This window comes from Mustela putorius, unplaced genomic scaffold (assembly GCF_011764305.1).
Source record: "Mustela putorius furo isolate JIRA1106 unplaced genomic scaffold, ASM1176430v1.1 tig00000589_pilon_pilon_pilon, whole genome shotgun sequence".
NCBI classification, from domain to species: Eukaryota; Metazoa; Chordata; class Mammalia; order Carnivora; family Mustelidae; genus Mustela; species Mustela putorius.
In genome coordinates, this window is record NW_025421425.1 from 5,531,479 (window position 1) to 5,554,289 (window position 22,811).

General features: G+C 45.7%; 1 protein-coding gene across 1 annotated transcript in view; it reads right to left on the reverse strand.

Moving 5' to 3' along the window:
* Positions 1-22,811, reverse strand: part of DNAH5 (dynein axonemal heavy chain 5) — a 262,860-nt gene that overhangs the window by 233,594 nt on the left and 6,455 nt on the right. The window lies entirely within an intron of this gene.

The window sequence follows — 22,811 nt, forward strand, 5'->3', positions numbered from 1 at the left end:
AAAAAATCCTCCAGCCACAACAATGGAGAGGAATAAATAAAACGTTTCTCCAAAACCATCAGAGAATGTGGTTAACTGTTGAGGTGGGTGATCAATAATACAGAGGTCTCATTAGATGATTCTACTTTCATGTATTCTTCAAATTTTCCATAATAAAAGCTAAGAATTTTTCAGGGGTTTATAGTGTTTGAAGCTACACACAGCCCAAGTAGGATAAGGTCTGAGAAGAGTGACAGCTTGGTGTGAGTACTGTGAACTGAGCAGACACCACACTGTCTTGTTGCTCTGGGGCTCCAGGCTTTCTTCTCACTCCCAACCCCAAACCTGCTCCCTTGACACCCCGTCAGCATCTGCTCTAGTAATACTACAATGCCTCAAACACACTGGGGGTTCCAATCTTGCTGTTTCATGAGAAATGCCCTGTACCTTTTCCACTTGGTAAGTTCCTGTTCTTTGCTTCCAGCTTGCTTAGGACTCATCCACCTCCACAGTAAAGCTTTCCTGAAAGTCGCTCCTGGGTCTCCATCGCTACCTCCCTCCGTCCTCGCACAGAGCACAACACAGTGTAACCATGTGTTCCCATGGCTCGTCTCCTCTCCTAGAATGAGCCCTTTAAGTATTTACTGTTGTGGGATATTAATATTTTACAACCTATACACTAACGAAAACTGGAACCGGAAAGCAGAGGGACTGACCCCAGAGGCTCCAGAAAGAAGGCCTGCCCAAACCCTGATCTGAGCCTAGTGAAACGGACTTTGGGCTTCTGACTACAAGACAGTGTGAAAATAAATTTGGGTTGTTTTCAGTCACCAAGTTTGTGCAATTGTTACAGCAGCAAGAGGAAACTAATAAGCAAGCAAGTCTTCAAGGGTGTTTGCTGGCATGTCATATTTTTTTTTATTTTATTTATTTATTTGATAGACAGAGATCACAAATAGGCAGAGAGGCACGCAGACAGAGAGAAGGAAGCAGGCTCCCTGCCAAGCAAAGAGCCGGATGCGGGGCTTGATCCCAGGACCCTGGGATCATGACCTGAGCCAAAGGCAGAGGCTTTAACCCACTGAACCACCCAGGTGCCCCCAAGGCATGTCATATTTAAAATCAAACCCAACCGTTCAGGTTCCATGAGAAACGGTTCTCTCATGTGTTTGAGGACAGTTTGGGAGCTTTGGTATAAAGTATCTTCTCTGTGCTTCAGTGTCCTCCTTTGTAGAATGAGGCAGGGGGAGGGGAACACTAATTATAGCATCCAAACAAATCTTTTTAGAACACGGTTGGCCCAGAGCAATGCTGTATGTCTTACCCCAGCTTTCTCAAAGCCAGAGTCCTCAGGAGAACACAGTTTCTGCAAGAGCCCACGACCACAGGCTCATCCACCCAGAGGGCACCAGGCACCTTCCCACTGGGGCGCCAGTGCCACCACCGTTTCCCCACCACTTCTGAGCCCGCCTGGCCAGGTGGAGACACATGGATGGCCCAGAAGCCAAGGTAAGCTGGCTTCGGCAGGTAGGACGCTTGCAGGGCATAGGACATCCCTATGGCAGGCTGCAGGGGGTTTTCCCACGAGCTGGTGACCATCGGTGGAGTGGACCAACCCTCTGGAGTCCACAGGAGGGGGCAAATGGTGGGCATCCAAGAGGCAGAAGTGTAGGGACACGGAGAGTCTTGCTCACACACACACACAAAGAGAGCAGATGGCAGCCCCTAGCTCTGTGCCAGGCAATAGTCCTTAAAATGCTGGAAAACTGAAGAAGTTCGAGGATTCCAAGGGAGGGGACATGGTGGCCATGGCAACAATGGGGCCCTCAGGGATTCTGAGGCAGGGATTACTTACATATGAAATGAAGGTACTCAGCCTTCCAGTAATTAGTATGGCTATACCTGCACGGGCTCTGGCTCGCTCATCTCCGCCTTACATAAAATTCTGGTTTGCTTACCGAAGTGGATATTGAAAACTGGCTCATTCAACACTCATGCCAATCCACTTCTAGTGTTTGTTTGCCGAATTTTTGTTGGGCTTTTCATATTTACTTTTTATTGAAATATATTTGACCTGTAATATTGAGTAAATTGAAGGTATATAACATGTTGATTTGATATGTCTATATATGGTAATGATTGCCATTATAACAAAATTTGCACCTCTATCACATTAGATGATAATCGTTTCTTTTTAGCCTTTGGGCTATTTTCAGTTTCTTAGCTAGTTTGGTGATTACAATACAGTATTTTTGTTGACATTCACTATCCTGCACCTTAGATCTCTAGGGCTTATTTACCACTCGTTGCAAGTCTGTACATTTTTTTTTAAGATTTTATTCATTTACTTGACAGAGATCACAAGTAGGCAGAGACGCAGGTAGAGAGAGAGAGAGAGGAGGAAGCAGGCTCCCTGCTAAGCAGAGAGCCCAACTCGGGGCTCGAACCCAGGACCCCAGGATCATGACCTGAGACGAAGGCAGAGGCTTTAACCCACTCAGCCACCCAGGCGCCCGGGGTCTGTACCTTTAAACAATGTCTGTCCCATCCCCCCAACCCCAATCCCTAGTAACCATTTCACTCTTCGTTTCTATGACTTTGAATTTTTTTTAGATCCCACATCCCACAAGTGATATCATACAGTATTTGTTTTTCTCTGTCCGACTCCTCATTTAGTACAATGTCTTCAAGGTCCATCCATGTTCTTGCAAATACCAGGACTTGCTTCTTTCTCAAGCTGAATAATATTCCATTGTATATCTATATATACCATATCTTCTTGCTTTTTGCATTGTAGTAACCTAAAAGCTAAAAACTGCATTTCACAGAACCACTCTGCAGCTCTCTTCCAGCCAGAGGTCCATATGTAATGCAGGTTCTTCCATTCAGACAAACTTGTGGGAGATCTCGGACAGACTAAGCTTCCGGGCAAGGTATGGTGTGGGACATCTCTTTTGCTAGTGCAAATTAAGGCCAAGGTAGTAGATTCTGGAGCCAGACTCAGGGTAGTGGCTCACTAATCAGGGAGAAGTCATTTCCCACAGTGGCCCAGGTCTATTGTATGATTTTAGAAGATCAGCCTAGGTTTGTTTCATTCAAAATTTCTAATGATTCAGTCTGGTAGTTGTTCCTCTAAAAGAGTCCATCACACTTCAAACAACTAAAATGAATACTGATACCTCTAACTGAGAACAACAGCCAAGTAAACGGTACCAGAAGTAAACTCAGAGAATAGCTCCTCACAGGAACTGGAATCTGAGCTTGGCTTGTATCCAGTTGCCTCTAGACACTGGGACACTGACAGTCACAGCCCACGGGGGCAAATCAGTTGCTTAAGCTGTCATTTTTCATTGCCTGGAATGAAGTTGACATTGAACGCCCCTGGATTTAGAAGCCCCAAGGCCACCTGCAATTGCCAATTATGGGGAAGATGAAGAATGCAGATCTACCAGTAGCAGCCGCCAAGCAATGTGACAGTGCAAGGGGGAAGGAGAGTCCCAAACCTTTGGAAATCACTGAATCCAGCTCTGAGCTGGCCAAGCATGCGGTGTGGCCACCAGTTGAATGGGGGAGCGTTGAGTTAGTGATAAATGATGTTTGAAACTGTATCTCTCACACAGTGACCCAGCAGATACATAAACTCATTCTGTGACCCAGTAGACAGGTGAACACATCCTGTGGTCACTTCCACAATGCCTAAGTGTATAATCACAAGAGATACCCTTGGCAAATGGCAGAATCCCACATTTTTCCAGGTATAGATTCTCCTGGAACAATCTCTTCCTGTGAAAACAGAAAGCAGGGCCACCATCAAAGATATAGCAGATGCAGGTGGCAATCCCTACCACAAGTCCTTTAAAATTGCCTCTTCTACTAGGACCTATCTCAAGACTGAAGAGCTCAGGGCTCTAGTCCTGCTACCATTGATATTCTGGGCTGGATAAGTCTTATGCTGTGGAATTTGTAGCAGCATCGGTGCCCTCTAGCCACTAGATGCCACTAGGACAGCCTCCCCACTTGTGACCATGTCTCCAAACATTGTCAGAGCAAAACTGCTCTTGGGAGAGAAGCACTGAGATGATGTGAAAGAAGCTTCATCAGGGATTGACTCCAATTAGAGCTGCTGTTCCAAATGGGATTTCTTGAACTAGAAAGAAACACCATTCTTGTGGAGCCTCTTTGGATTTGGAGGCAGTATGTCCCATATTGGGGTATACCATTCCTGCCATGTACTCAATAGCGTCTAAGACTTCCAGCTTTGGGTGGCCTGGGTCAAGACCCAGCTCCAGCTGGTGCAAACCTTTCTGAACATTTAACCTAGCTTGACGCTTCTGGGAAAAATGGGATGCTACATGGAACTCAGAGAAAAAAATCATAACATATTGCCTATTTTGGAAATAACTCATTTTTGAAACAGCTCCTGGCTTGCTACTAGGTCTGACAGAAACTCATAGTACCCATGGTACCTGGAATTGCCATTATGAATCCAGTGTTTTCTGACCCTTCAGGTCACAAATTCAGACTTACATAATGAAGGTCCACCAGATCCTGAAGGCACAGGTAAATTCTGTGAGCAGGAAGCTCACATTCCCAGTGAACCTACACCTGTGAACAGTTTCTTCTCTCTCAACCCACACCTGGCACCTCTTGGGAGGCAGGTCACTTTGGGCCCTCCTCCCGTGCATCGTGCAATGCTTCCGGTTTGACCCAACTCCTAGAACCTAAAAGATGGACTCTTACAAGATCTTCTTTTCCCAACTTCCTAACAGGACAGATTATGTAACTCATGCCTGGAAGTTTTAGTCCTTTCCCCAAAATGATAAAGGCAGGTGGTGACTGGCTAGGGCAAGAACTTAGGGCTCCTTACTCATGGTTTTTCTGCATATCTGAAGGTAAAGAGTTGGTCTGAATTTCCTGAATAAGAAGGGATTCTGCATCCTGCTTCGGCCCCTTCTTTGACACTTGTCATACCCAGAGAAAGAAAACTTATCAGTCTGTTGCATTTCACAACATTGTTATACTTCTGCAAAAATAGAGGAAGCTTTGACTATATAACCCAAAACCTTCCCATCAGTTCTCTGCTTCTTGTCTCTATCCCTAGATGGTTTACTTAGCCTCTCAGAGCTTATAGGAATCCTTTTTCAAATCTAGGGTAATCATAAGCCCACTTTGTCCTAGATTTGCTAAAAAACTGACATAAGGGAATACATTAGAATTGTGAAAATAATTCTTTCTGCAGGAAATTAAGGGTAAGTCCATAATCCATGAAGCATAATAACATTCACATTATAGGGTTCTCAGAACAAGAAAAGAGAGAAAGGGGGCAGAAAATTTATTTGAAGAAATAATGACTGAAAAATTTCCTAATCTGGGGAAGGAAACATATATCCAGATCCAGGAGGCACAGTGATCTCCCCCAAAAGTCAACCCAAAGAGGTCCACACTAAGACACATAGTAATTAAAATGACAAAAAGTAGTGATAAATAAAAAAATTTTGAAGCAGCAAGAGAAAAGAAGACTGTTACGTACAAAGGAAACCCTATGAGGTTATCAGCAGATTTTTCAGCAGAAATGTTCAGATCAAATTTCCCCCCAAGATTCAGAAATTCACATGCTTCCTGCACGTTTATATAGGATTTACATGATAGATTAATAAAAGTTAACAATTTTAGAAACTTAAAAATGCAAAGAAAATTCCCACGTGAATATGGTATGTCCATATGTCAACAGTCCCTTTCTTTCATCAATACCAGCCCCATGACTGTCACGTGTGCCATAAAAACAAATGGACTTACTGAATCCTAAAAAAAAAAAAAAAGAAAGAAAGAAAGAAGGAAAAGAAGAAGAAAAAAGAAAAGAAAAGGGAAAAAAATAAATTTTGTAGGTCAAAAAGGAATGGGCTTGCTGGCTATCATTCAAAGTACAAGGAGAGATTAAAGAGTTTCTCAAACAAGGACTAAAGGAGTGCATTAAACTAGCCCTACAAGAAAGCTTAAAGGAGACTCTTTGAGTGAATAGAAGAGACCATAAGTAAGAGTAAGAAAAGTAGAAAACAAAAGCAGGAAAAGCAAGAATATCTGTAAAAATCAGTCAAGAGATTCACAAAATAAAAAGGTATAAAATATATGACACCATCTACCTAAAATGTATGGGGAGAGGGGTAAAGAATGGGTTCAAACTGAAGTGACCATCAACTGCAAATAGACTGCTCTGTGCAGAAGATGTTCTATACAAACCTAATGGTAACCACAAATCAAAAACCAGCCAAAGATATGCGAAAAATAAGGAAAAAGAAATCCAAGTATATCACTAAAGAAAGCCAACAAACCATGAAAAAGAGCAAGAAAGGATCAGAGAAAATCTATAGAAATAACCACAAAATAAGGAAGAAGATGGCCATAAATACTTATCTATCAACAAATACTTTGAATATAAATGGATGAAATGCTCCAATCAAAAGACACAGGGTGACAGAGCAGAGAAGGAAAAAAAAAAAAAACAATACTCGGGGTGCCTGGGTGGCTCAGGCCACCTGCCTTCGGCTCAGGTCATGATCCCAGTGTCCTGAGATAGAGCCCCGCATCGGGCGCATCGGGCTCTCTGCTCAGCGGGGAGCCTGCTTCCTCCTCTCTCTCTGCCTGCCTCTCTGCCTACTTGTGATCTGTCAAGTGAATAAATGAAATCTTTAAAAAAAAAAAAAATACTCATCTGTAAGAGACTCATTTCAGACCAAAAAAGACCTGCTGATTGAAAGTGAGGGAATGGAGAAACATTTATCATGCAAACAAATGTCAAAAGAAAACCGAGGTAGCAATATTTATGTTGGACACAATAGACTTTAAAACAAAGATTGAAACAAGAAACAAAGAACGATACTGTATAATAATAAAGGGGACCACCCAACAAGAGGCTATAACAATTGCAAATATTTATGGATCCAAGATGGGAGCACCCAAATACCTACACACTGAATGAAGCAGCAGGAAGTGAAATTAATAATCCCATTTATTATTGCACCAAAAACAAAATATCTAGGAATAAACAACCAAAAAGGTAAAAGACTTGCACTTTGAAAACTATAAAATACAGATGAAAGAAATTCAGGACAACACAAAGAAATGGAAAGACACTCCACGATCATGGATGGAAGAACAAATACTGTTAAAATGTCTGTACTACCCAAAGCAATGTACACATTTAATGCAATCCCTACCAAAATACCAGCAGCAGTTTTCACACAACTAGAACACACAATCCTAAAATTGTCATGTACCCACAAAAGATCTCACATAGCAAAAGCAATCTTGAAAAAAAAAAAAATTGAAGGTATCACAATTCCAGATTTTGAGTTATATTACAAAGCTGTAGTAATTAAATAGTATGGTTCTGGCATAAAAATAGACCTATAGATCAAGAGAACAGAACAGAAAATCCAGAAATAAGCCTGCAGTCATACAGTCAATTAATCTTCAACAAAGAAGGAATAAATATAAATTAGGGAAAAGATGATCTCTTCAACAAATGGTGTTGGGCAAACTGGACAGCTATAGGCAAAAGAATGAAACTGGCCCACTTTCTTTCACCACACACAAAAATAAACTCAGAATGGATCAAAGACCTAAACGTGAGACCTGAAACCAGCACTGGCAGTAATTTCTCTCACATCGGCCACTGCGACTTTTTTTCTAGATATAGCAAGGGAAATTAAAGCAAAACTAAATTATTAGGACTACATTAAAAAGTTTCTGCATGGTGAAGGGAACAATCAACAAAACTAAAAGGCAACAGAATGGGAGAAGAATATTTGCAAATGACATATCCAAAATATATAAAGAACTGATACAACTCCATACAAAAAAAAAAAAATCCAATTAAAAAATGGGCAGAAGGGGTGCCTGGGCGGCTCACTCGGGTAAGCGTCTGCCTTCAGCTCAGGTCATGATTCCAGATTCCTGGGATCACGCCCCCGGACGGGCTCCTGCGCGGTGCCTCCTTCTCCCCCTTCCTTTCCCTGTGCTTGTGCTCTCTTTCTCTCTCTCTCTCTCTCTGTCAAATAAATAAAATCTTTTTTTTAAATAATAGAAGATAATAATAAGAAATGGGCAGAAGACATGAACAGACATGTCTCCAAATAAGACATACAGAATGGCCAACAGACACATGAAAAGATGCTCAACATCCCTCATCAGCAGGGAAATGCAAATCAAAACTATAATGGATATCACCTCCTACCTGTCAGAACGGCTAAAATCAAAAACACAGAAAACAAGTGTTGTTGACGAGAATGTGGGGGGAAAAAGAACCCTTATGCACTGCTTTTGGGAATGCAAACTGTGGAAGACAGTGTGGAGGTTCCTCAAAAAGTTAAAAATAAAACTACCCTATAATCTAGTAATCGAACTACTAGGTATTTGTCTCCCAAAATAAAAAACACTAATTCAAGGGGATACACGCACCCCTATGTTTATAGCAGCACAATTTACAACAGCCAAGATATGGAAGCTGCCCAGGTGTCCATCAACAGATGAATGGATGAAGATGCGGCATATTCGTATATGTGTGTATATTACTGCCATAAAAAGAATGAAATGTTACCATTTGCAACAACATAGATAGGGCCAGAGAGTACAATGTTAAGCCAAACAAGTCAGTCAGAGAAAAACAAATACCGTATGATCTCATTCATATGCGGAACCGAAGAAACAAAACAAATAAGCAAAAGGAAAAAAAGAGAGAAACCAAGAAAGAGATTCTAAATTACAGAGGGATTAAAGAGTACACATCAATGAAAAAATAAAATAAAGATAAAATTTTAAAAGAAATTAAGGCTAAACTATGTGGAGGTGTCTTATTTTGCTTTTTTTAAGATAGTAGTGCAATTATAGGTCAATATCACCTGATGAAGTGACTTCATCACCTATAGAAATATTTATAAGGGGTGCCTCGCTGGCTCAGGCGGACGAACCTGAGACTTTTGATCTTGGGGTCTCAAGTTCAAGCCCTATGCTGGGTGTAGAGATTACTTAAAAAAATAAAATAAAATTTTTAAATAGGCTCCACACCCAGCATGGAGGCCAACACAGGGCTTGAACTCATGATCCTAAGATTAAAACCTGAGCCCAGATCAGGAGTTGGACATTTAACCAACTGAACCACCCGGGAACCCCTATAAAAAGTTAACTTTTTAAAAAATATAGTTACAAATTTCACACAAATATGAATGGTCTGATTATGTAAAACTTACAGGTATTTTCTGAAAAAAAATTAAAATTTAAGCTTATTTTGCCTCGATTTCTTCCCTTCAACCAGTATGTCACTTCATTATTTTTAGGCTTCTCCACAAGGTGGGGCTAATCTCTAAGCAAGTCTGTTGCTGAGCAGTGAGGAGTGCTGCCATTTGGAAATGTCTGATTGCAAAGTGTAACTCCCATGCGTGTTCTCGATAGGCTGGCCCATTAACAGCAACTGTAGGAATCATTAATTAAAATAAAGGAAAAATATTTCCAGCACTATATGAGGAGCTGTGACTTCTCAGCTTCTGCTCATTCAGGAAACGGTCTTCCAGCCCAGGCTTGCCCTCTGCTTCTCCCCAGCTCCTGACTCTGCTGGGAACGCCGGTGTGAAGGGCATGGGAAGCCAGCCGCTCTTCCATCTTTGTTCTCAGTAACCAGCACCCCCGTAGCCCCTGATCCCCCCAGAAGCAAATGCCACACCAAGAGTCAGAGGTCTTTAGAAGATCTCCGTTAGCTCAGGGGAGGCAGAAAATCTATTCAGGTCTATGTCAACGATGCGTGAGGCAGGAGAGTAGGAAGACGGAAGGATGGCCTACGGTAAGCCCTGCGCCGGGAAAGCCTCTGCCTGCCTCACCTCACTTTATCCTGTGATGACCCTCCAGCGGGCTTGATTCACCCCGCCCAACAGAAGATAGAAACTACAGCTTTGAGAAGCCGGCTCAGTCAGTGGAGCCTACGACTCTTGATCTCAGGGTGGAGTTTGAGCCCCATGTTGGGTATACAGGTTACTTTTTTTTTTTTTTTTTTTTTTTAAGGGGAAGAATCAGCAGCATCTCACTCTAAGGTCGCCTAGCTGGAATGTGACCATTTGTCCCAGGACCCTGGAATCATGACCTGAGCTGAAGGCAGACGCTTAACCGACTGAGCCACCCAGGCACCCCTCCTGCCCATCTTATTCTAGGTCGCCTAGCTGGAATGGGACAGTTTGTCGGACGGCAAAGCCTCCTTACTTTTCTACCACACACGATATGTAGATATTTATAACCCTGTGTAAAAAGTTAGAATCCTGGGGCCTCTGGGTGGCTCAGTCTGCTGAGTGTCCAACTCTTGGTTTGAGCTCAGGTCATAATTTCAGGGGTCATGCAATCGAGCCCTATGGTGGGCTCCACACTTGGTAGGATTTGCTCCCTCTGCCCCTCCCCCCAAAATAAATAAATAAATCTTTAAAAAAAAAAAAAAGGCTAGAATCCACATGGCTCCATCTCCCCATGGAGTCCCATACACAAAATATCATAGCCCTGGAGCCAAAAGTGGTTTCCAAAAAATTCTATTTCTTATACACCTAAAACTAATATACCATTATATGTCAATTACACTTCAGTAATCAAAAACATCTAATTATCGCTTGCGTATCTCTAAGAACATGAAAGGGGATTCAGCTCCTAGCCCATAGAAACGTTTCTCAAAATCTCTCCCTTCTGCTGCCCCCTCTCTCACACCCCAGGGCTGTTCCAGGATGCCTCACACTCAGACTTCCACAGCTCCTCTCTCTCCTCTTCCACTTCCCTCTTTCCTAACTCCAGCTACATCCTTACCCGTTCCCTGCCTCTCTGATTCACTGCCAGGCTGGCAACTCCAAGTCTCCCTTGACGGTGGATGCCATTGGCACAGATCTTGTCCTTGGCTATCCCGGGTCCCAGCTCAAGCCAAATGGGAGTCAAACACATATGGCATCTGGATGTTTGAAATAAGATGGGGAATCCCTCAGGGATGGTGACTCATAAGAGCTGAATTACATAAGGATTGGGAGGGGGGTCTCTTTCCCCCATTTTGACCAATGGAGAAGTAAGACCACTGAAGATTCCACAGAATCGCAGAGGAGAGCTAGGGAGGGATGATCGGAAGGACAACTCTCCCAGATAATGCTCACGCCCTAAACCATGGCTTAGGCTGAGAGAAGGGGCTGCACGTGAGCTCCACAGAGATTCTTTGAGAACTGAGGGGAACACAGTTTTGATGGGACTGAGCACACCACGGTTTTTAGTTCGTGAGAGTACCTACCTCCCAGCCGTGTTCTCAGAACCTAAAAAGATAGATGCCTGGGTACCAGCAGCCAACATCTTTCCACACTATGGTGATGATAAATTTTATATGTCAACTTGGCTAGGCACAGAACCCAGATATTTGTCAAACACTAGCCTTGATGTTGCTGTGAAGGTACTTCTTCAATAAGATTCACAATTAAATAGTAGATTTTGAATAAAGCAGATTACTCTCCATACTATGGGTGGGCCTTATCCAGTCAGGTGAAGGCCTCAAGAGAAAAAGACCGGAGATGCCCCAAGGAAGAAAGAACAATTCCTCTGGACTATTTTTTTTTTAATCTCCAGATTTGAACTTCACATCAGCCTCTCTCCCTGGGTCTTCAAGCCTGCTGGCAGACCCTGCAAATACTGGACGTGTCAGGCTCTACAGTCGTGAGAGCGAATTCCTCAAAATAAATCTCTCTTGATCTATAGGTAGATAGATGATACACCTATCCTATCACTTCTGTGTCTCTGGAGAACCCTAATACAACTACTGACCCAACCACCATCCCCGATAATCTTACTCAGCTAACTTCCTCTGTCCTCCATTGGTTCCCTGTTTTACTCAGTAAAAGCCAAAACCTTCACAAAGGTCTCCAGGACTCCCATCCCATTTACACAAACCTCCTGGCCCCTCGCTACCTCTACATCCCATCTCCTCACCAACCCATCCCCCACCAGCCACACTCCAGCCTCAGGCTCTTGCACCCACTGTCCCCTTTGCTGCAATGGTCCTTTCCCATGTGTCCACACGGCCAGCGTCTACACCTCCTACAAGCCCTCCCTCAACCATCACCTTCGTCAGGGCTACTCAACCATGCCGTTAAAATTTCAATCCCCCGCTCCCCAACATACATACCTGAAGCTACTTACTCTTCTCTCTCCTTTTAAGCCACAGCACTGGTCATCTTTTTTTTTTTTTTAAGATTTTATTTATTCATTGACACATAGAGAGATCACAAGGAGGCAGAGAGACAGGCAGAGAGAGAGGGGGAAGTAGGCTCCCTGCTGAGCAGAGAGCCCGATGCGGGGTTCCATCCCAGGACCACGACCTGAGACGAAGGCAGAGGCCCAAGCCACCGAGCCACCCAGGTGCCGCATTTGTCATCTTCTAACATATCAAGAAAATGTGCTTGTTTAATCTCATTGTTTACTGTATCCCTTGACTAGAACAGAAGCTGCACCAGGGTGAGGACACTTAGGTTGGGTTCTCTGACGTAACTCAGACTCCCAATGCCACACTTGAGACATGGTGGGTACCCAACAAATATGTGGGTCTCCCACATCACCACCCGACCCCAGCTACAGCCCCTCTCTCATCAAATCTTACCTCTAAAGGTCAGCTTCTCCTTGTTCTCTCTCACTGTGCCCCTCCTCCTCATTCCCCTGTGAACACATCCTATCTGGCTTTTGGCCCCTCAACTCCTGACACAGCTAATCAAAGGCACTGGGGCCCCTATGTGGCTAAATCCAATGGGAAGTTCTGTCTTCATCTTCAAATACATCCAGCTGTATTTGACAAAGTTGGTCACCACTTCTTGAAACACTTTGTTCACTTGACCCAGGACCTGCTCTCAATTCTGCTCTAACCCACTGGCTCCTTCTCTTGGATCCCAGATGTGTGAAGGTCAAGATGTCTCACCCAAACTTCGATCCTCATTTCCACTAACACTCATCCCTAGATGACCTCACTGAACCTCCAAATTCCTCTCTCCAAACTTGACCGTTCCTCTGAGCTCCAGCAATAGACACCCATGCTCTCCATGCAGGAGTCAAATCTGTGTCAAACTCAGCACTTCCCAAATCATGCCCTGTTTCCCTCCCAAACATGCTCCTCTCAGCATCTTCCCCACCTCAGGGGAGAGCAACTCTGTCCTTCAGGTGCTAAGGCAGAAAAACATGGAGTCAACCCTGACTGCGTTTTCTCATTACCTCCTCTCAGTTCTAATCTGTCATCAAATCCTACCAGCTCTGCTCCAAAACTCATCCAGAATCTGATCATCCAACACTAGCACTCCCGCCCAGGCCACCCTTACCTCCCCCTCCCTAGATTATGACAACAGCTACCAAATGCTTCTACTTTCCCACACCAGCCAGATCTGTCCCCTCAAAATGGAGGTCAAAACATGTTCATCCTACTAGGACCCCCAGGAACTCTCCATATCTCTCTTACTTCATCCCCAACCCCCTTTTCCTCTTTGTCCTCTACCCTCCAGGTACATGACCTCCCCATCTATTCCATTAACATAACGGTCACATTCAGGCCACAGGACCTTTGCATATGATGTTCCTATTCCCTGGAGCCCTGTTTGCCAGATGTCCACATGATTCTCTGAAGTCTTTCAGGACCCTGGACAAATGCCCTTTGTCAGTGAGGCAACTCCTGACCACTTTATATAAAATAACAACCCCTACCACACCATCACCACAGAGTTCTCCAGCCCCTTGCTTCACTGCTTTTTGTCCACAGAGCTCATCAGCAGCTAACCTAGTCCATGCTATCCCCCCAGAATAGAAGCTAAGGAGAGCAGGGATTGGAGGTCACTCCTGAAGCCCAGGACCTAGAATAGCTCCTGACTCATAGCAGGTGCTGAATAAACACACAATAGAGTGAACATTCAGGTGATTCGGACGTATGCTTCTGAAGACAACTCGTGAGCTCCCTGGAGCCAGGATTATCTTGTTCCCAGCCACATCAGGGGCCCCAGCACCGTGCCCGGCTTGGACTGGATCATTTAAACGTTTGTAGAAGAGACCAGTGAACGTTAGTTACTGCCCACACCGCCTCCTTCCATGTGGCGGGACGTCAGGCAGATGCCCGCTCCTGGCCTCTTCCCCACGCCTCATTCGTTCTTGCTTGTGGGGAGGAGTGACCTACGTCATTGGAGAGCAGTGGATCGCGCTGGCTCTCTCTCCATCCTCCTCCCTGTCCTCTGCAAGGCTGCTGCGTCCCTGCTGGAAGGGGCAGCTCCAAGGGAGGTGTCCCTCACCCAGCAGCAGGGAGACCTGAGTGGCTGCAGAAAGAAAGCCGCTGCCACCACCTTCATCAGTAACGGCAGGAAAATATTTCCATCTTTAGGGGCGCCTGGGTGGCTCAGTGGGTTAAAGCCTCTGCCTTCGGCTCAGGTCATGATCTCGGGGTCCTAGGATCGAGCCCTGCCTGCATCAGGCTCTCTGCTCAGCAGGAAGCCTGCTTCCCCCGCCCCCCGCCTGCCTCTCTGCCTACTTGTGATCTCTGTCTGACAAATAAATAAACAAAATCTTAAAAAGAAAAAAAATTTCTGCCTTCGTTAGTCCTACAGCGTCCGGCTCGCTCAAGCCTTCTGAGGGAAGGCGGGAAAGGGAGCGATTATTTGTCAGCCCCTTGTCCCAAACTAGCCGGCTCCGTCTTCTCTTTCTCTCCGCCTTGCCCCATTCCCAGCCTGCTCAGACTTTGGGTGTCTGTGCACCTCTGGCAGACTCGGAAGTCATTCCCAAACCCAGAGGGCACTTGAATTATCTGCGGTGCTGCAAAGAAATACAGATTCTCGAGCCTCCTGCGAAGCCCTGAGTTGGCACCACTTCACAAAGGACCCAGGAAGTGGTACCTTCCCTACCCCCAGTTACCGCTGCCGCACAGTGGGACAGGGCTGTGGGGAGAGACCCAGCCCCGCCAGACCCAAAAAAGGCCAGGACCCGTTCCATGAGTTTATTCCCCTTCAACTGAGCTTCCAAGCAGGTGCAGCCCCCAGGTGACACCCCCACCTCCATCGGCTCCCACCCAAACTTGAGGGCTGAAGTTGTAAGGGCGCTGGGGCAGTGGTTCCCAAACATTTATGTCTTGGGAACCCCTTACCCTCTTAAAAACCCTCAAGAACCCAAAGCCTGTGTGCCTGTGCATTATGTCTACTGATGTTTACTGCATTCGAAATCAAAACTGAGACATGTTGAAAACACAAGAAAACTCCAGCACGCGTTCCATCAGCTGTCAGAGCAACAACACTGCCACACACCAGGAAGCCACTGGAAAGCAGCTCCACGTGCAAGATGTCTCAGGACTAGTATGCACGTGGTTCTGGCCTCTGGGACTCCCTGGAACAATTCTCAGTGCTCCCGCCCAGGGATCCCTGACAATACTTAGAGAACATCTGTGCAGGAGAACGGACAGGATCCCCAGGCGTCCTGCGGGACACTGATGGGGGCATGACCACACTCTGGCTGGCGGTAGCTCCTCCTCTGTTGGAAGCACGAAGGGTCCTAGGACGTGAAAACTACAAGGCAATCAATCAGCCCAATCCCTTGGACAAACATCAGACCCAAGTGCTGGCACCCACAGAAAAACACCCATTGAACAGACAGAATAACAGCTCAGGGAATGCCCACATCCTAACCCTGGAACCTGCGAGTGTGTTAGCCTGCGTGGCAAAGGGAATTCGTGCAGATGGAATTAAGGTTGCTCATCAGCTGACTTTAAAATAAGAAGCATATCCTGGATCCTGCAGGCGAGCTCAGTCACGACAAGGGCCCCTGAAAGCGGATGACATAGGCGGGAGAGGGGGTCAGAGGAAGAGACGGGACTGAAGAATGATCAGAGACACAGTGTTGCTGTCTTGAAGAGCCTACAACCAAGGAACGTGAGCAGCCTCTAGAAGCTGGAAAAAGCGAGGGAACTGTCTGTCTCTCCTAGAGCCTCCAGGAAGGAGTGTGGCCCTGCCCATGCTCTGACTTTAGCCCCGTGAAACCCACATCAGATTTCCAACCTACGGACTCTTAGATAACAAACTGGTGTTGTTTTAGGCCACTAGGTTTGTGGTTGTTTGTTACAACAGCCGCAGGACATTAACTCGCCTGTTAAAGCTGCACAGCCTCTGAGCCTTGCACCTATCAGGAACAGCCTAGAAAGGTCCTGAAGGAGGGGACACCTTCGTATGGGTGAAGCGTGGCAGAATCAAACCCAGCAAGGGGCTCACGGCACCCGCCAGCCAGCAACAAGATGCCACCAGAATCCCAGGCCCACCATCCCCGTCACTCCGCCCGTCCACCGCCTTATGCTCTGGATCGAAGGCCAATCCAGTGGTTTCACTGAGGCTTCTACACCTTCCAGTGTTTTCCGTATGAGCATTTGGGTCTCAGCAGCCTGCGCCCCACCCCCACACCATGCTACATCAGGTGACTTGAGAATAACTAATAATTTAGCCGTTAGTCCCCAGGCATAGAGACACTCCCTTAGCCTGGATCATGGCCACATCAGAGTGACCACTTCCAGGAGACCTGGAGACATCAGCACTAGGTGTGCGAGGTGGACACAGCTCCAGGTGTTTTCCTGGGGGAGGTGAGGCCATGTAGTGAATGTTGGAAGGGGCGTGTGTGTCCGTTCTGAGAAGCCCAGCAGCCCAGGGATGGAAAACCATGTATCAATCAGTGTGTCAGCCCCCTCGGAACTCAGAGTTAGAGCTAACAGAGAATCTGTCTCTTGGGTGGCTTTAAATATGGGGGCTCAGAAACCATGGGTTGGCTTCTTCTGCCTCCAGGCAGGCTAGGACGCGGACGAAGCTGGTCTTCACAAAGAGAGGAGCACGAGTGCAGCAAACAACCCTGAGTGCAGGGATCAGAGTCAGGTTCCCTGCCAGTCCTGACTCTGCCACCTCCCTCTGCTCCAAGAACCTCACCACCCACATGGTGATTCCCCGACACAACCCAGGCCTATTCCTGGCCCATTTGCCTTTCCTGCCTTAGTGGGTGCATGTTTCTTGCAACCAAAAGGATCTTGCAGGAACCCTGCAGAAGCATTTCCTAGAACACACATGAAAATCCACACCCAGCATTCAGCCAGCGCCTCGGCAGGCTCCCATGAGCAGGATCTGGGGTGAATGCACTAAGCCAAGCGGTAGAGTCCCACACTTTTTTTTTTTTTAATCTATTTGACAGAGAGAGAGATCACAAGCAGGCAGAGAGGCTGGTGGGAGGCCGGGGGGGTGGGTAGCAGGCTTCCCACCGAGCAGAGAGCCCGATGTGGGGCTCCATCCCAGGATGCCAGGATCATGACCCAAGCAGAAGGCAGAGGCTTTAAGCCGCTGAGCCACCCAGGCACCCCGAGTCCCTCTCATCACCCATCTCTCATCGCCCAGCCTCCCTCCTTGGGGCCCTGGGCCACTGGTTCTGCCCCAGCTGTCCCTGCTGCATCCAGCTCTAGTGGGTGCCAGCACCTTCTCCTACGCACTGCCCACAACATCTCTCGCTGGGCGCCCAGGCTCCACGCCCCCCACCTCCAGACACCTGCAGCCGGCTTGTTGGCCAAGATGTCTGACCAGAAGACCCAGGGGATGAAAGCCAATGAAGCAAACATCCCCCAATGGGGAAATGAAGCACAAGATAAATTCTCCCTCACTTCCCTCCCCTGGACTGACTGACTGAAGCTCATGTGGCCTCGTGGCTGACAGTGCCACCAGGCTGCACCCTGGAAGCAGCCAGCTCAGCAAACACAGCCGCATGCTGACGCCCCTTCCTTCCCCGTTTCTCACTGATCCTATTGGCAAATATACGGAGATCAAAATATACAAAAGATCCTATTGGCAAATATACAGAGTTTAATGCATCACCATCCACCGAAGATGAGAGAATGTAATCAGAGGCTTCAAAGGGACTCCTCAAATAAGGATTACTTTTGCCGGGAGGAAAATGAACACAGTGGTGAACCACGTAAACCTGTCTCATGGAAACCACCACCAAAAACACCCGATTCAAGAAAGCCACTTCACAAGCAGCCAGTAGGTGGCGAGCTTGAACCATCCGTTGGCTTCCTTATCTGGGTAAGGATTCACTCCAGGGTTGGCTCTGCCCTCATTCTAGTCGGTAAGAATCTAGTTGGACAAACTGACAATTATTCACAATAACCTGAGAATTTAAGAAATCTCTAAATTCTGAGAGTTGTAAATTGTTTTATTAAATCAGAGAGTACTTTTTCCTTGTCCTTTAGCCATGTGTTTTTGTTACTACTTCTAAGCTTCCTATTTTTGAGAGGGAGGCATTTCTTCCTCTAGAGGGTTTGATGAGTCTCTAGTTCCGTTTTACTTTAATTTGGAGGAGTTTGTGTGTTTGCTGTTTAAACAAGGTGTTATGAACTCAAACCTGTCCTAGAGTAAGTAGCATTTCTCAAACGAAGCCAGGGCAGAAACAAAGGCTGAATCCGAGCTGTGCCAAGGAGTGGAGGACATGGTGTGTGTAGGACGAGAGAAGCAGAGGCGTCCCGTGGTCACCAGCTAATGCATACGTGTGTGTGTGTGTGTGTGTGTGTGTGTGTGTGTATAGTCATTTCTTCATCATTGCTAATGTGAGAAATACTTAAAATACTTTATACCTTCACAATAAGAAATTCATAAAATAACTTGCTGTCGAGCTGTACCATGGAATTCTACACAGTCATTAAAACTGGTGTTGGGGTGCCTGGCTGCCTCAGTCAGTGGAACCGAGTCGGGGACTCTCGATCTAGGGGTCATGAGTTCAAGCTCCATATTGGATGTAGACGTAACTATTTTCAAAATCGTGTTAAAGAAACTTCTTTTTTTTTTTTAAGATTTTATTTTCGACCGAGAGAGACACAGTGAGAGAGGGAACACAAGCGGGCATCTGGAACAACAGGTGGTGGGGCATCCCCCTGGCTTCCTGGGATCATGACCTGAGCCGAAGGCAGACACTTAACGCCTGAGCCATCTAGGCAGCCCACGTTTTATTTATTTACTTATTTTTAAGATTCTTTTTATTTATTTGACAGAGAGAGAGAGACACCCAGCAAGGGAACACCCAATGCAGGGCTCTATCCCAGGACCTTGGGACAGTGACCTGAGCTGAAGGCAGACGCTTAACGACGGAGCCACCCAGGAGCCCCTAATGAAGCATCTTAATGAAACTGAAACATGTTTATGATATGTTATAAAATGGAAAACAAAATCAAGCTCCAAAAGTAGGAATCAATGTTTGTTAAAAAATTTTTTTCAAAACAAAAATAAATTACAGGGCGCCTGGCTGTCTCAGTCAGTGGAACATGTGACTCTGGACCTCAGGGCCATGAATTCAAGCCCAACGATGGGTATAGAGATCACTTAAAAATACGTTTCAAAAATAAACAAATTTTAAAATAAAAATAAATTACACGTACATACACATGGGGAGATGACTATTGATGGTGATTATTTCTGAGACTGAAAGGTAAGCCTACATATTATTTTTATGCTATTTTTATCCATATTTCCTGGGTTTCTATCTGTCATTTTAAAAATTTTAATTATTGATGTTCCTCTTTATTGGGCCCTGTTCTAAGCACTTTAAAAATATCAATTCAATCCTCACAACATGACTAGGAAGTAGTTACTATTACTATTCCCATTTTTTTACTGATTATAACACTGAAGCACAGAAAGGTCAAGTTACCAACTCAAGGTCACACAGCTAACGAACAGTATGGCCAGGATACATACCCTTGGAATCTGGCTCCAGAGTCTATGTTCTTAACTAATAAAACAAGAGAAAAATAAATAAAAAGCATAGAAAAAAAGAAAAGAACCAAAAAAAGGAAGAAGGGAAGGAATGATGAAAGAGGGTAGGAGCGGGAAGGAAACCGTGTGCCACAAGAACAATGCGCAACTGTTCTAACAAACTTAAATAAATCATTTTATGTGTCTAAAATGTTCATATTAAAGGGAACTTGCTTTTTAAAAAGGAAAAAAGAAAAAATGTAAACAGAAGAATGCGTAGCAAACATGGAAACGGTTAATCCTGAATAAATTAACCGAAGGAATCCAGAGACACGCAAGCGAAATGTCTTAAATAAGAGGCTCTTTTTTCCTTTTCATTTTTTCTCCTCTTACTTCACACTAGCTACTTCCCCTCTCAGAGCCCATTAGGTGTCTAGGGGCTGAATTCCCATCTCTACCCTACAAGTCTGGACTGTGTCTCTCTCAAGCATGTCTCAACCTGACTCGCATGCATGGCATCATTTTCTTTTCTTTTAAATTTAATTTAATTTTATTTTTTCAGTGTTCGAAGATTCATCGTTTATGCAGCACACCCAGTGCTCCATGCAATCCGTGCCCTCCTTAATACCCACCACCAGGCTCACCCAACTCCCCCCACACCCTGCCCCTCCAAAACCCTCAGTTTATTTCTCATCTTTTTTTAACTAAGTAGAAGAAAACCAAATTGTGTTTAAAAAAAAAAACTGGAGAAGGTGTCATGCCCAGGTGAAAATATGACAGCCCTTAAATAGTAGCTACTGGCCCTCTTTAAGTGCATCTTCTTCAAGACCTAGGGCTGAAAGTGAACCAAAGAAATCTACATGTTTATGCCACCAAAAAAGGCCCAAACCAACCTTTTCAGCCAGAGCAGCTGCTTGGCGTGGCACAGAGAGAGGAGGGGACAACACCTGAATCCCTCGGACCCCACTTGGTGGGGGGGGCGGTGATGCTTTGCAGGGAGATCCAGAGCCAAGAGGGCAGGCTTGGGGGGCAGGCAGGAAGAGGAAAGGGGCAGGAGGGACAGAAAGAAGCCTGTGGCAGAGGAGGAGGGGAACAGGAGTCAGCAGGGAGTGAGAGGAAGCTCTTCACGTTCCCAGGGCTGGAGTTTCTGAGCTGAGGAAGGGGACACAAACACGGTCGAAACTCAGGAAGCCTAAAAACAGGAAAAGAACCATTTCTTTATTTCCTCTGTCCTGCAGCGCAGACTTTGGGCAAAAATCCCCATCTGCAAACGTGGTGAATGTGTCTTTGTCTCAAAAGCATGGCAAGGACCAAATTTTGTAAAGAAGTCTGGGTGTCATAGGGAACAAGTAGTGAGCAAAATCCTTTGCTCCACTGCAAGGATCCTCCAGCACCCAAAGCTGGAATTTCAATGTAAGAGATTGAATTTTTGGAGATGAAGACCACTGCCATGGTGGTGTCGCAAACCCACGACGAGTGCCACACGCCTGCGTGGTCCTCTCGGCTCACCTGCTCACCTACCTTCCGGGAAAACTACTTCTAAATAGTCAAGGATTAAACTGGTTTTTGGTTTCTTTTTTGTTTTGTTTTAAAGGGATTAAACAGTTTTAAAATATATTGCTCATGTTCCTGCAAACAGTAGGTCTTGTTAAAAGGAGCTCTCGACAACCCCAGAGGATGGAGGGTTTGTCGGGTGGGCATCCCCGGAGACTGGCTGGGTGGAGGCTGCTGAACTGAGAGCAGCTCGGAGCTACCTGGAATCCTTCAAATCCCGATGTGCTCCCGAAGACGACCGGGTATCCTCTCCCTGCTGGTATACTAGTCCCACCACCAACCCAAACGCCCAACTGTAGTCCCAGATTACCCACAAAACTGCACAGAGCACACCGAAGAAATTCAGGGAAGGACAGACAGAAAGTGAGAAGAAAGCGAAGCCCATGACATCTCTTTTCGGGACTGTCGTTACCACTGCCTCAACCGATCATTTGCACCTAATCTTTGCTCTTTCGCCTTTAACAAAAACGCATAAAAATCTCAATCTAATTTCTTCACGCTTACCAATTTACTGGTGATGTGCTGGGCCCTGTCTCCTACCACTTTGGTGCCAGTGGCCTAAAACCTTGACTTTGCAAGTCTGTGTGTAAGAAATTCCACGGCAAGAATTCATTTCTCTCTCCAGGGGACGCCCTTGTTACGGAGCGGTGCGCACCCCGCGCTGAATGAAGAATGGCTAGGCTGTCTGTGTAGACGCTCACCCGATGCGATTGCCCAAAACTAAGAGCAGATCAAGGAGGTAAGAGTACTTTATTAGCCGTTTTCAAATCTTATTATAAAATTTAAAATCTTAGCTTGCCAGGTGGAAATTCGCACGTGGTCCCCGAGACATAATCATGACCCCCAGGGCAAGCCGTTTCCCGAGTCCCTTATTAGACACACTACCGCCACAGAGCCCACGGGGCAGTGGCCCAGTTGCTTCTTTCGAGGCCTTAATTATCCCAGAAACACTGAGGCTCGTTTTTGAGAAGCGGAAATCTATTTTTGCTCTTCATTAACACCCTGGAAGCCCGTATAAGCCAAGGAAGGGGCAGCGGGAAATCACAAACACGGATACCAACATCCTCGATGAGCACGCAGCGGGCGCCCATCTGCTTCCTTAGTGGCGCCTGTCTGCACGTGCTCAGCTTTCCAACGGAGAATTTAAAATTCTAACAAAGGTGAAATCAGGTCCTTAAGTCATTATGAAGTTAATGAACAAATGTAATCATGACACAGATGCTGCAACACGGTTGAAAACAAGTTAGATACACTGTGCGTTACTCTCTCTCCATTTTCTCTGTAAGCAGGGAGAACATATTTTAGAGGTAACTGAACTGATGGGAAGGACTTCTCATCGCTCTGTTCCCAGGTATACACAAGCCTGGGGAAAGGGCATTAAAGAGCCAAGAGTTCTGGGATTCATTCTCTCAACGAAAAGAAAATAAAGTATTTCACCCACTCTATTATTAACTGCAAAGGTAACAAATTGCGCATTGCATAGAATTTGATCTCGTGAAAAGACTCT